General features: G+C 41.6%; 1 pseudogene; it reads right to left on the reverse strand.

Moving 5' to 3' along the window:
- Window positions 1-1,354: 1,354 nt before the first annotated feature.
- Window positions 1,355-1,944, reverse strand: LOC147459780 (uncharacterized; annotated as a pseudogene).
- Between the last annotated feature and the right edge of the window lie 11,407 nt (window positions 1,945-13,351).

A 13,351-nucleotide genomic window follows, 5' to 3' on the forward strand; every position in this document is an offset into this window, starting at 1 on the left:
CCAGTCGCCTTCGACGGCCTCTCTCTCTCTCTCTCTCTCTCTCTCCCTCTTTATCGTGCGCAGAGGACTTTTGGACTGTAGCCTTCAGCTCGCAGCTCTCGGCACGTGTAAAGGGCCCTCTTACTACCTTTATAGAATACATATAGATTCTCTACCTGTATCACTTTGCTTAAATATATGAAGGTCTCAATCCTTTCCTTCATCGACCTCCAAAAACCTTCCTCTCGAGCTGCGAAGTAGAGCTATTGGACAATGGGCAAAGCCATTAGGCTGCGTGGTCCAATGCGCATGCAAGTTGTGGGAGGCCGGTTAAGCTTTTTGCCAAGTTTTGGGGACTAATCTCGTCTCGGATTGCACGGCACTGACCGGGTGTTGGAGATCAGCATGAAGAGGGCTGCCATGCCCTCATGCCTTGACTTGTGAGAGGTTGGTCTGCTTGCGTGTAGAGTCTGGTCCATGTAGGCATATGGCTACCCTGCCACGTGCAAAGTGCTAGCAACCCTGAAGGTGTGTGCTGGCCACCCGTGTAACAAGGCTTGCATTCCATCCAACGTTGGTGAAGAGATTTGTAGCCACTTGGATAGGAGTCCAACCTTTTATATATATATATATATATATATATATATATATATATATATATATATATATATATATATATATAGAGAGAGAGAGAGAGAGAGAGAGAGAGAGAGAGAGAGAAAGGAAGTCCTTGGCTACTCCACTAGTTCATGGAGGGGCAACAATGGGTGGCGGTGGTAGGACTATGGGTGGCACATGATGGCAATAAGCTAGCACCACCAACCATCAGTAATGAGTCTTACCAAACGGCGAGCGAACATTCTCGAGCAAAGAAAAAACCGAGCTACTTTCTCACAAACATTGAGCTTTGTTATAAGCAATATCTCATGTGGCATTCTATCAGTATTGCAGTCACAAAATATTTTATTTGAGTTTTTTGGGCTTTTTTCCCTTGGAGAATTCATAAAAATAGAGTTAAATTGTAAAAAATGCCGATTAATGGGAAAAATTTCCTAGGCTAGAATCTACCATAAAGGGAAATTTGTATTATTTTCCCTGGGAACATTGATGACAACTCTCTAGACCAACCAAGTGGATGGATCTACTTCTATCAAGTGGATGGATCTACTTCCATACCAAAATAGTTCTTTTTACCAATTATGACCGCTATATCAACAATCAAGTGGATGGATCCACTTCCATACCAGAATATAAAAACCTTAAATTATACCATTAGCGACGTCTCCAAAAGACATTAGAACTACCATGGAATCTAACCATGACCCCAAGCCACCTATCCTACCATGAAGCTCTCGGCTTTCTATAGTACAAAGTCTCAACAACGTAAAAAATTCCTCATTATTTGCATGAGCCTAGACACGGGTTCTTTATCATCACTCCACAGCTCTGACTTGTCTTCATTCCCATGAAGATATTGCCAAGTGCCCTTCTCCCGCTTCTTCAAAATAATGTTAATCCGAGTAGGCCTAACAATGACACTACATTTCTCAGGTACGATAGCTTTACACAGACACAACACACCCACATGATAATCACCTAGGCGATAGTACTTGCCATCAATATTATGGACCTTCAACTCCAAGGATCTTGCCTTAAAATCCAAATCAACATCAATTTTCTCCTTGGAGGCCCCCTTGAAGAGAGAAATCTATATTTGTTACTTTTCAACATCCCGATCCTAGCTAAAACTAGACAAGCTTTGTGATGAGTTCATGATCTTTGACTTTTTGAGGTGTGAAGTAATGTGGCCTTCCCTTGATATTGTGCAGACAAGGCTGCTACCATTTCTAATGTCTATATCTCAGAGGATATAAGACTCTACACATGAGGTCCCCGACGACGTCGCGTAGCTTGGTCAAGCTGAGCTTTGAGCTCTACCACGTTCTCTGAAATATCGGCAGCCATTGCAAGCTCCACAAGTCTCTCTCTCTCTCTCTCTCTCTCTCTCTCTCTCTCTCTCTCTCTCTCTCTCTCTCTCTCTCTCTCTCTCTCTCTCTCTCTCTCTCTCTCTCTCTCTCTCTCTCTCTCTCTCTCTCTCTCTCTCTCTCTCTCTCTCTCTCTCTCTCTCTCTCTCCGCGCCGGCATAGGACAAGAAGGGCGGACACACTGGAGCTCTTGAGCGCAAAGCCCAAAGATGCGGACAGCTGCTTGATGCAGCCGCAGGCGATGACGCGGTCTGCCCTCACACCCTTGGTGAGGGAGTACAGTGACTTTACCCCGCCACAGCACGTCGATGTCGATGAAGGCATCGATGTGGTTCCTATAAGGTAGCCTGCACACAAAAACAGCTTGCTTTGCACTGTCCCGCACGAGATTGCCGCCTCCTCCTTCTCGGAAAGACTGCCTGCCACGACCAAACATTTCCAAAAACATATTCATGCACAGATGGCAACAGTTAAAACACTCTCAACCTTAGAGCATATATCAACCAGTTGAACTAAATAAACCCTTGACTAGCTATATCTGTTGAAGCCGATCACACAATTGCATTTGCAGCACTTGCAATCCTTGGCCACGAGTCTGTGCACTCCTTACCAATAGGACCAGTAATTGCAGATCCTTTCATCTCGCCCTTAGGGTTTACTAGTATGGCCGCTCAATTTTGAGAAAATAGTGAATTAGATGGAAAGATCCGTTCTCTCTTTAGAATTTTTTGCTAGGGGTGCACATGTCCTCTCTTTATCGGTAGTGCAGGTAGCACCCTCTTGCGCCCTCCCAAAAACTCCTCAGACACGTGGTTTTGTAGCAAAACGAGCGAGGGCAAGCCTCCTCTCTCGTTGCAAGACCACAGAGGCTGCGTGTATGTGTGTGAGAGACGCTTTGCTGAAAGACATCTCTCTCTCTCTCTCTCTCTCTCTCTCTCAATGCGTGTCAATAGTCTCGTGCTTTCGGCACCTTGGTAGTGTTGTAGAGTTGAAAAGGAGCGAGCCAAAAGCTCACAAGCCCCATATCTTCTCCGCCCATGCAAAGATTCCTCGAACAAGCTCTTGTTTGCCTTGCTTCAAGCTTGCCATCAGAAAGAGGAAGCTTTGCACGTCTTCATGGCATAGAGGCTCTGTTCTTCAAGTTGAAGGGGGGCAAGGGAAGTGCAAGAAGGCAGTGCGGGAAGGAGGTGGACACGCGTGCACTCGCGACAGTCAAGTCTGGGAGTTTTTTGGTGGGATGGGAGTCCGGGAATAACGGGGAGGAATTGATTTTATTTTTGGGTGAGCTAGTATGACGGCAAGCATCACTTTCTTACGGAGATCAGGCTCCTTTCTTAACACTAGGTTGGTAACCTAACAGGACATAAAAGTGTCCTTTCAGGGTTTTGAAAAAAACCTCCAAAACCATAGTAAATCCACTCATTTTGTAAAATCCTTTCATGAGGTTATAGTTCAAGGCCTACTTCACATGGAAAAAATAAGAAACTTGTAAACTTTCTCATCTTTTGGTCACACCAAGCCTCCAAAGTTGATGGACCAGTACATTTTCATCAAAACAGTCATTTTTTACGTTTTGTTGCATAAAAATAAGATTAGGGATTTTTGTAGGATTTGAGATAAATTCCCTAGTTAACTTCAATGGGTTGGTGATCAGAACATATGATTGCTTCTCACTCACTATTTTTTGTTTTTCCAAAAGAAATAGGTACAAAAAAGTTGAATTTTTACCATTCTGCAAACCTATCATCAAAGTTTCTATAGCCACGCTCAATACAAATAATATATGCATGTTTTCTTAGTTACCTATTGTCTTTTAGGTTCATAAGGAGCCATGGAGCATGTCAAAAGAATAATACATCTCTTACCAAGGGGAATCTTGGGGACAAAGATGAAGTGCTAAATACAGCAAACATGAAAAAACTGGTTTCAACATTATGAGTTGTAGAATCCCATAGAAACTATTCAATATCTAGCCAAATTTGATCCTTATGACTAGATATGGTTACTACCTACAAAATGCATGTAGTTGTCACAAGAAACTTACAATATTGAAAAAGTTATACTTGATATACTAGAATGTTTCGTTTTCTTCTATAATTGAAAAAATCAACCATCGTTGTCTTCTATGCAAAATAGGGTATTAGGTGCTTCAAAACTCAAGGAATATTAGCTTTATGTTACAATATGCGACATAGAAAATCAAAATTGCATTTGGATATCATGAAAGTCACCAAAAAAATCATAGAAGAGCTAAAATTGGCTAAAAAACAGGATTTGACATTTTTTTGTAATTTGGTCATAACTTACAACTTTAACATTTATTTCTCCCCAGAAGCATCAAGACATGTTGAGGACTACTAAAGATAGTTCTCTAGCATTATAGACCTCACAAACATGAATTCTAGAGTGGTATAGTTGCAAAAAGTTGAAAAAAGCCAAAAACAGGACCCGCTTTTTCACACAGTTTAGGTTGTGAAATGTTGTGCAAGGACAAGGTTAAAGATGGAACTGATATTCCAAAAAAATGTCAAGTTTTTTTCAGCTCATGAGACAACTTTCTAGACAGATAGCACCTCAAAATCCATTTTGAAACTCTTGACATAATTCAAGGAAAATGGTCTCTTAACAGGACATAATAGTGTCCCAGGACATAAAAGTGTCCCATTACCAACCTAGTGTTAACAGTGGCCATCACCATGTCTCCCACACGCCCTTGATGGAGATAACGTATAGGTTCTTGGCTCCTGTGTTGTCTGCACAGTTGCAACTGCTCCTACAGGAAGACCGACGAATTGAGTTGGGTGGCAAGCACACTCTGTTGCACAAACTTGTTTCCTAACGACCCTCTGCGCCCTCGCTTCGACATGGTTGCTGTGGCACTAGAAAGAACAAGAGACTCTCTCTCTCTCTCTCTACCAAAATATTTTTTTCTCTCTACCAAAAGCTTAAAAAAAAGCTGCTGAGAGAACCTATACCCATGATATGCCATTAGCCTTTTACTTAATGGACGTAGCCTATCATCAGGATGGGAGGATACATGCTGGAACCAGTAATCCGTGCAGGCGAGATGGGTTTTGGCACGTTCCATGTAACATTTAATGACATAAAAACTTGTGTGTAGCGGAAATTACCATGAACATAGTGGGCATTTCATTAGAATAGATTCCTAATGAGAATTACAAGAGTGCTTGGGTGGAGAGAGCAACAAAAAGCATAACACCTAGTTAGATAGCATGAACAATACTTTCAAAAGAGAGAGAAATTAAGCTATTGACAACAGTTGAGGACCGGATTTGCATGGAGCCGGTCCCCCCTCCAAAAGGCTTTGTATTATGGTTTCTCCCATCAAGAGAGACATTGTACAATGCAATTCTTTGTGTTCCTTCAAGAATAGCTAGTGCAATGAAGATGAAAGATTCATGCACTAAGCAAAACACTTAGCAAACACAACATCAATTATCCCCAGTCTCAGACCCAAGACCTCACACACCTTCAAAGATGGTGAGAGCTACCAGGGTATGAGAGTAGATTGAGATGAAGAAGGAGTAGTCTTACGAGAAAGATGTACATCTCCTCACATAATCCCTCATATTAGCATAGCTTAGCTTAGTAGTTAGCATGGTAGAGGACATGAGCATGCATTGAAGCTTGGCTCTTGGTTGGATTTGCATCCCGAAGCCAAGAGTTGTTGGTGTAGGCCTCCCTTCTCACAATCTTGGAGTAGGTGGTAAGCTTTCCATTAAAGCTTGAGAAGGAGAGAGAGTCTTCTTTACTTCACACATGAGATTGTGTGAGTGTGTGTGTGATGCCTTGCAAAAATCAGTCCCCTCTCTCTCTTGGGCGACCCCTCTTTCTATTTGCTCTTGCTATTCTCTCATTGGACCTCCCTAGGGCTAGCTAATGACAATTAAGCAGCATAAGTGATAGCCTTCTGACATGTGTCCCCCTTTCCCCTTTTGTGAGAGCTTTAGGTAATTTAATAATTCAACTAAACTCTCATTGGACCCCTTTGCCTCCTGGCCAATAGGAATCAGGCAAGCCATTGGGCTGCTGAATGCTCATTGGACCCTTGGGAGACTGTCCAATAGTCTTCTAGAGGACTTAATTCTCATTGGTTCTTTTATTAAGCGTTTTTAAATTAATTAAACTAGATTTACTCTAGTCTAATTCTCATTGGTCCACCTCCAAGGCCATCCAATAGGAATTGGGTACACCTTGTGGGCATCTGGGCTAGGGAGCTGACATGTGTCCCTCATTCCCTTTGTGTAAAGGGAGCTTGTGTGTGTGTGTGGCTTTCTCTCTCATCCCCTACATGCAAGGCTTGCCCCCTCCTAAGTAGGGATTGTAAAGATTTTTTTGTACACACACAAAGCATCCAATTCCCCTATGGTTGACCTTTGGACACAACCTTTGAATTTTGGAACCTTAGCATTTTGGAAGTCTTAATGGGCTGAACCTTAGGGTCTTTTTATCCCATTGCTGCACATGGCTCTTTTGCAGATGGCGCCCCCTTTGGATCCATATTTTCCCTCCTTTGGATCCCTACTGTGGCCGATCTGCTAGCTTAACCAATATTCTAGCTTTTTCTCCCCTGGAACTTCCCCATATTAAATGATCAGTTTAACATGAGAAAATCATTTAGGAGAATTAGATATTGATTATTATGACATTACCTCTCTTTTGAAATCATAGTCGTCCTCGACTATGGTGTAGAGAAGATAAAGCATATTCATGAGTCCTTTTCTTAGCGGGTAGAGGATCCCTATGTTACCCTACGACATCATTCCACAATGGATGACTAGTCCATTTAGTGCTTGAGAGCCTAAGGCTACCGCAAGCATGCCTGCACATTAGTCCTATCAATCTTCCGTAGTAGAGTGACAAGCTCTACTTGGTGTTTGGGAGACGTCGTCTCCGCAAACTTGATCTAAGCATGCATACTACTTCATTTTTGTGCACAATAAAGAAAAAGAGAGTCTTATAAGACAAAAAAATTGTTCATTTTTAACATTTTGTACATTTGCTTACTCTTGAGAAGCATTGTAAGCATTGACAAGGTTTAGGTTATCCTTTAATTGTATGCCTTGCATCCATCTAGCATCTTCCAAAAGGATAATTCTTACACTTAATAAGATATCGTCGGATAGTCTTACCGCCTCTTAGTACCTTGTCTTCATGTAGGAGAATGGACTCGGGCTGCAGCACCTCCTCTTGGTCCTCGATCTCCGGTGGGTCTTCAATAGTTGGTTCTTGAGGTGGCTCTTTTCTTGCTCAAGAAGGGAGGTCCTCAAGCTAGCTATAAATGGTTGGTATTATTTATTGCCTGTGAGTAAGTAGAATAGGGATTTTTCAACTTTGCAGTGCGTCTGCCTTCGTGCAGTTAACGGGGCATCACCGTCGAGAGCTATGGTCTTAATAGTGGAGTCCTACGGGGCTTGCCTACAGCTTAACCACTATTGAGCTATTAGAAGCTTAACAGGAGCCGGTGCTGTTTTGGTGTTGAAAGACCTCTCTTCTATTCCTTGCAATTAATGGTATTCGAGCCACGGGTACAGTAGCTTGAGTGATTTTTCTAAAGGGGTAAAGAGGAGGAGCAACTAGGGCTTGAAGTGCCAAAGTACACCTAAAAAGTTTACACCTAAAAGTTGTTAGAATGGCTGACAATAGTAAAGAGAGTGAAATTAATGTTGATAACTTTGATTTTGCTAATGAGCAAGCTCCTAATGATGCTCCGATGCTTGTTAACTATCTTGTTTCTAGGCTTAAACAAGCCATGGGAAATCCATCTCTCCAAAGTGAAGTGCAACGGAAGCTCCGTGCTCACGGGATTCTCCAAGCTCACCACCATGACGAGAGAACACCTAGGAAGCCTCCTTGTGAGACTTCCAAAAGAGGTCTCTCTCCGATTCGGGAAGAAGAAGAGAATCTATATGAAGGGCTCAAGAATTTACTTCTTGATGATGCATCTCCTTCCCAAAGGAGAACTCAAGAGCCTCCACCGAAGGAACGAGAAAGAAGTGAGTCTCCCGCCCCTTCGGCGGAGATGGCTCCACGAAGACGGCGGGCTAGACGCTCTCCATCACCAGGAAAGCGGAGAAGACCATCGCACCCTTCTCCACACCATAATTCAAAGAGGGATGATAAAAATCAAGAGAAGAAAAAGGCGAGAAAGAGGACACCCTCTTATCCATCTTCTTCATCCTCTTCCTCTTATGAAAGTGATGGTGAAGATGACGAAGATCAAGACAAGAAAAAGGCGAGAAAGAGGTCACCCTCTTCTCCATCTTCTTCAAATTCTTCACCTTCTGAAGAAAGTGATGGTGCAACCTTTGAACCATCAAAAAGAAGAGGCCATAGGAAATCCTATGCTGCATGGAAGAGGTCCTCGAAGCAGAAGAAGTTCAAAGAGGGAGGGAAGAGCATCTCTTTCCTTACCTATGATGGCACCTTTGGTGCTACGGACAAAGTCTTGGCCTTTATCCAGCAATTTGATGCGGCGTTTGGAGATGAGGGCTTCACTGAGTCCTCTAAGCTACACTATGTAGCTATGCACTTTCAAAAGTCCGCCAGACATTGGTGGTCTAGCCTACGAGCCAACGGTGAAGCTCCGCGAACATGGAAAGCTTTAACAGCTTCCATTATTATGAAGCAGTTTTTGGCCACGGATGCCAAAGACAAAGTAATCACCGAATGGCGAAGCTTAAAGCTCTCTCCCTATGAATCCATCAACAAATATGTAGACAAGTTTTGGAACCTACAACTCAAAGCCACTATCTTCAAAAAGTTGGATTTTGGAGAGCAAAAGCGACAATTTTGTGCGGGCTTAACTGAAGAAATGGCGGAGTATGTCAAATCCCAAAGGCCACATAGCATATCGGCGGTAATACACCATACTATGGTGGCCTCTCAAATCAATTTCCAAACGGGGGCTAAAAGAAATAATAAGCCCATGGAAAACAAGGGTTCCAATGAGCCTAAGGGGAAGGACAATGTCCAAAAGTCTCCTAAGGGCAACTCCAACAAAACTAAAGAGAAGGAAGTTTACAAAGGTAAAAACAAACTCTCTCCTGAAGAGCTTGAGTGTTATCGTAAGGATAACCGGTTTTTCAAGTGCGGCGAACAAGGGCATGCGTACCGCACTTGTCCCCAAAAGAACAACCGCCAAGCTCCTCCTAGAGCTTGAGGAGGAGACTCACCAAATTCACCACAAAGGATCTCCTCTATGCCATGCTTGGGGAAAGGTAAGAGAACATGATGCTTTTATTCTCTTTGACCCTGGTTCTACTCACAATTTTATATATATAGAGTTGGCCACCAAGCTAGGCATACAAGCCTACGAGATGGGAGATGTCCTACCCGTAGACAGTTCTTTCAAGGGGCAAGAAGCTTCAGCCACTCCCTTAATCGGGAAATTGAGGCTTCATGTCCAAAGCTATGTGGACAAAGAGGACTTCTTTATCTCTCCTCTCAAGCATGAGGATGTAATCCTAGGGGCACCATGATTTGACCGCTTGGCAGCCAATGTTAAATTTCCTGAAAGGAGAATCTCCTTTAAGTTCAAGGAAAAAGACATGTATATAGATGCTAAGGAAATGGGTAACACTATCCCCATTGTACATACACCAGCTTTCAACAAGTCAATAAAGAGCTCTATTTCCGTGTACATGATTTTTGTTAAAGATTCTCAAAATGAACCTCATGATTTAGCAAAAGAAAATAAAAGCAACCAAAAGGAATTAGAGTTATCCAATTTTCTCAAGGGGTTTCAAGATGTTTTTATTGTGACGACATCCCTTGTGAGCTACCTCGTAAACGAGGTAATGGTGACCATGCAATTGAACTTCTTCCAGGAAGTTCACCGCCTAACCAACCTACTTATAGAATTTCTCAAGCTCAACAAGAGGAGATTATGCGGCAAGTGCATGAGTTAGTTGAGAAGGGTATGGTTAGGCCTAGCTCATCTCCATTTTGCTCACCTGTGCTATTAGTGCAAAGAAAGACGGCACATATCGTATGTGTGTCGACTATAGAGCACTAAATAGGATCACTATCAAGAATAGGTTTCCCGTTCCGCGGGTAGAAGACCTATTTGATAAGCTACAAGGATCGACCTACTTCAGTAGGATTGACCTAAAAAGTGGCTATCATCAAATAAGGATAGTTGACCAAGACATTGTAAAGACCGCATTTCGCACCACATTTGGTCTTTACGAATACATTGTCATGCCTTTTGGCTTGACCAATGCACCGGCCACATTCAACCGGTTGATGGAGAAGCTGTTTAGGCCTCATCGAACCTTCACTGGAGTGTTCTTTGATGATATTATCATCTACTCTAATTCATTAGACGAACACAAGAAACATCTCCAAGTAATATTTGAAGTTTTAATAGAGAATAAACTTTATGTTAATCGAAAGAAAAGTGAATTTTTCTTGCAAGAGATTCGGTATTTAGGTCACATTATCTCTCAAGATGGTATCCAAATGGATCCATCAAAGTTAGAGGTAATAAAAGGATGGCCTAAACCAAGGAATCCTCATGAACTAAGAAGCTTTATAGGTATGTGTGCATACTATAGACGCTTCATAGAAAAGTTCTCACAAATTGCGGGACCATTACATTACCTAACAAAGAAAAGCGTTAGGTATACATGGTCTGCTAAGGAGAACAATGCTTTCGAAAAGCTTATCTCTCAACCTGTGCTTACACTACCGGATTTCTCAAAACCATTTAAGGTCCAATGTGATGCTTGTGGTGATTGCCTTAGAGCTATTTTGCTCCAAGAAGGGCACGCCATAGGCTATGAGAGTTGAAGGCTCGACCCTGTTGAGCAAGCTCTAGGCATATATGAAAAGGAACGCCTTGCAGTTCTACATGCCTTAGACTCATGGAAGCACTATTTATTGGCGACTTCTTTCATTCTGCGAACGGATCACCAAAGTCTTAAGTACTTCATGACGTAGACCAAGCTCTCCGACAAACAAATGAGGCGGGCAAATTTCCTTTCGCAATTTCATTTTCATATTGCTCACATTGCTGGCAAGCATAAACAAGTAGCTGATGCACTCTCAAGACGGACGAGAGTGAATGCGCTTTCCATAGCAACTCACAATGATCTATCTTCAATGATAGATGAGTATGCTAGGGTGGATGCATGAATAGGTGGAACAAAAACCTTGTCCCGGACAGAGGTTTTATAACCGGTACATAAACCATCTCTATTAGTTCAATTGGATATATTCTTTTGAATAGGTTTTTAATTAAATATAGAATTTTAATAGCTTTTTGTTAAATATAGAAGACGGCTCTGTACCTCTTAACTATGCACGTCAGCCAGCTCTTTACACCATTACTATTTCCACGTCTCTTTTTCAAATATAGAAGATGGCTCTGTAGCTCTTAACTATGCACGTCAGCCAGCTCTTTGTCTTCCCGCTCTCTCGTTTTCCAGTCTCTCTCTAACTCTCTGTGTAGGAGCACAGATTGCTGTTTTACTTTGTAGGCCTATCACACATCTATTGCTGTGATATACTGCTCTTGCTCTCTGTAGGCCTATCACCTCGCTCAATCTCTCCCTCTCTAGCATGGAGCAAGAATATCACACTGTATGTGACTGCTCTCAGCCTCACTGTGAAATGTGTGCTAGGTATTCTGTTGATGCGGTCAAGGAATATCATGCTAAGAGAAAGAGGGAGCAGCATGCTAAGAACAAGCTTGAGTAGGTAGCACGTGAGGAAGATAATGATAAAAATGGTGTTGACGATGCAAAGCGTACAAAGGTCCTCGGTGTTGCATCACGCTCAGATATTTTGTGCAAGTTTTTCAATCATCCTTCTCTTGGAGACCTTGAAATGCCCAGGGCACAAACAACCTTTGTTGAAGCCATACGCAACACAATAGATGCAATCAAATTACCCAAGAGCGGACAGGAGCTCTTTCTTAAAAGGTTCATCACCACAATGCTTATGAATGTTGAGTGTACATCTACCTCAAAAGTGAATGTTTCAGCTGCATCTAAGTTGCTAAATTTGCACAAGAGGAACTTCATAGCTGCAAAGAATTGGTTGAGGGCAGCAGGTGATGGCAATTTGCCAATCTCTTTGTGTGCTCGACAGCCCATGGATCGTGGTTTCATAACACCTAATGAGAAAGAGTTGATCTTCTCTTTTTGGATGTCTAACACTCGTGTTTCACCCAATAAGAAGGATGTGTGCAGAAAGCGTATTGGAAGAAATTCATATGTCAAACATCCTGTGCATCTTCTTGAACAATCTCAGGTAATAACTTGCTTCACTATATCCATTTTTGTTTTCTAATATTTGCATTCATGACCTATATTCACTATAATTGGGTTGATAAGAGTAGATATGAAATCGGATATGAAGGAAGTTATAAATGGAAATAAGGGGAATCTGTATTTGGTCCTAGACTAAGAGTAGATAAATATTGGATGTGAAGGAGAATATAAATGGAAACATAGTTTTTATCATACGCGTATGTTTGCTGAAACATACGTTTGCAGACGCATACTTTCACACGCGTATGATATGTATAAACTGGTTATGTAAAAAACTGGTTTACATAACCAGTAAAAATCTTTTAACACTTATTTCTCACTGGTATACATAGTGGTTAAGTGTTCACATGTACTCGTCAAGTGTTCACATGTACTGTTTGTCATGTCAGATAGGTAAAAAACATATCTGTTTGAAAGGAAAATACTGGTTTACATATCCAGTAATTTTTTTTGTACACTTATTTCTCACTAGTTTACATCGTGATTAAGTGCTCACATGTACTGGTTAGGTAAATAACATACCGGTTTTAAATGAAAAGACTGGTTTACATCAGCAGTCACAACATTTGAACTGGTTGACACTTATATACCACTAGTACGTACCAAGGATATGTGTTTATTTTTTTTAACACATTTTTCTCATTGGTATACATCGTGGTTAAGTGCTTACATGTACTGGTTAGGTAAATAACATAGCGGTTTTAAATGAAAAGACTAGTTTACATCAACAATAAGAACATTTGAACAAGTTGACACTTATATACCACTGGTACGTACCAAGGACATGTGTTAATTTCTTTTAACACTAATTTCTCACTAGTATACATCGTGGTTAAGTGCTCACTTGTACTGGTTAGGTAAATAACATACCGGTTTTAAATGAAAAGACTGGTTTACATCAGCAGTAAGAACATTTGCACTGGTTGCCACTTATATACCACTGGTACGTACCAAGGACATGTGTTCATTTTTTTAACCCTTATTTTTTACTGGTACACATCATGGGTAAGTGCTCACATGTACTGGTTAGGTAAATAACATACCGGTTTTAAAGAAAAGACTGGTTTACATCAGCAGTAAGAACATTTG

This window comes from Adiantum capillus-veneris, chromosome 4 (assembly GCF_014529385.1).
Source record: "Adiantum capillus-veneris isolate H3 chromosome 4, ASM1452938v2, whole genome shotgun sequence".
Taxonomy (NCBI): domain Eukaryota; kingdom Viridiplantae; phylum Streptophyta; class Polypodiopsida; order Polypodiales; family Pteridaceae; genus Adiantum; species Adiantum capillus-veneris.